The following is a 463-nucleotide window of genomic DNA, read 5'->3' as shown; positions in this document are numbered from 1 at the left end:
CTTCCTCTTACTTTTAATTATTAGTTCAGATGGGGAAAGTCAGTGAGCTGCAATATTGTCCATGGGTCATTTCTCAAATGGAAGATTTGGTTAGACTCCTATCCAGGGGTCAAAGAAACAAACACCCTTCCTTCTTTATTAGGAATAAGAGTTCTTCCAGTCACCCAAGTTTAAAACTTTACCTTTGAATTCTTGATTTCTTATTCACATCCAGATACCGTACTCATTGAGTCTAGGACAATTATCAACTTTAAGATACACCATTATTTTACATGTTTTTAAGAAAGAAGAGATGCTGCCATTAAGACATGCGATTAACCCTAAGATGTATTTCAGTTTCAAAGATGTTAAAACATGCATATACATGCACACACACAAATATATATTTGATGAAATTTGTCAAGTACCATATGGTAGTTTTCAGTGCTACCACCCTGCATCAGGCTCATTTTGTTCATCAGAG

Source organism: Eumetopias jubatus, unplaced genomic scaffold, assembly GCF_037043125.1.
Source record: "Eumetopias jubatus isolate StellerSeaLion01/CBP00866 unplaced genomic scaffold, mEumJub1_p1.0 scaffold_9, whole genome shotgun sequence".
Classification (NCBI taxonomy): Eukaryota; Metazoa; Chordata; class Mammalia; order Carnivora; family Otariidae; genus Eumetopias; species Eumetopias jubatus.
This window is presented reverse-complemented; position numbering follows the sequence as displayed.